Genomic DNA, 767 nt, shown 5'->3' with positions numbered 1-767 from the left:
TATATATATATATATATATACACACACACACAAAGAAAAACAAGTAGATAGAATAGAAAAAATAGAAAGCTAGTGTTTTTTTTATTTATTTTTTTTATAATAAAAAAGATCAATATAGATAAAGTAGATTTAAAATAGAATATAAAGTCTTGAAGGACCTATCTGAGAGGTAAGACTCAAACCACTGGCGTGGGGTTCCTGAGATGCCATTTTCCAATAGGGTCGACGGGGGAATCTGGTGGTTCACCTTATCAAAAGCAGCAGACCGATCCAGCAAAATAAGTATAGAAGATTTGGAAGCCGCTCATGCCAGTCTTTGGGCTTCAACAACTGAAAGCAAGGCAGTCTCGGTCGAATGTCCACTTCTGAAGCCAGATTGGTTACTGTCCAGGAGGTTGTTCTGTGTGAGAAAGGCTGAGACTTGGTTGAACACAACTCGTTCAAGTGTTTTTGCAATGAAAGGACACTTTCTACCTTTTGTAGTTCTCTAAAAGAGTTGGGTTAAGAGTGGGTTTCTTAAGAAGTGGGGTTATACAAGCCTGTTTAAATGCTGAGGGAAAAACACCAGTGTGAAGGGATGTTAACAATGTGAGTGAGTGCAGGTACAATGGCAGGAGAAATGGCTTGAATGAGATGGAATAGGATCAAGCGGACAAGTAGTAGGATGATTGGAAAGGATGAGTTTAGAGACTTCTGCCTCAGAAAGTGGAGAGAAGAATGAAAACGAGTGTATGTTTGCTGGTAAGATGTGTTTGACAGTTTGTGGT

At 39.0% G+C, this 767-nt stretch overlaps 1 protein-coding gene across 4 annotated transcripts in view; it reads left to right on the top strand.

Annotated features, from left to right (window-relative positions):
- The window catches only part of LOC107601261 (polycomb protein suz12-A-like), a 17211-nt gene that overhangs the window by 3876 nt on the left and 12568 nt on the right, over positions 1-767 (top strand). The gene's annotated exons all lie outside the window — the stretch shown is intronic.

This window comes from Sinocyclocheilus grahami, unplaced genomic scaffold (assembly GCF_001515645.1).
Source record: "Sinocyclocheilus grahami isolate Dianchi unplaced genomic scaffold, SAMN03320097.WGS_v1.1 scaffold302.1, whole genome shotgun sequence".
In the NCBI taxonomy this organism is placed as follows: domain Eukaryota; kingdom Metazoa; phylum Chordata; class Actinopteri; order Cypriniformes; family Cyprinidae; genus Sinocyclocheilus; species Sinocyclocheilus grahami.
Note: the sequence above shows the minus strand (reverse complement) of the source record. Positions and strands in the feature narration are given on the sequence as shown.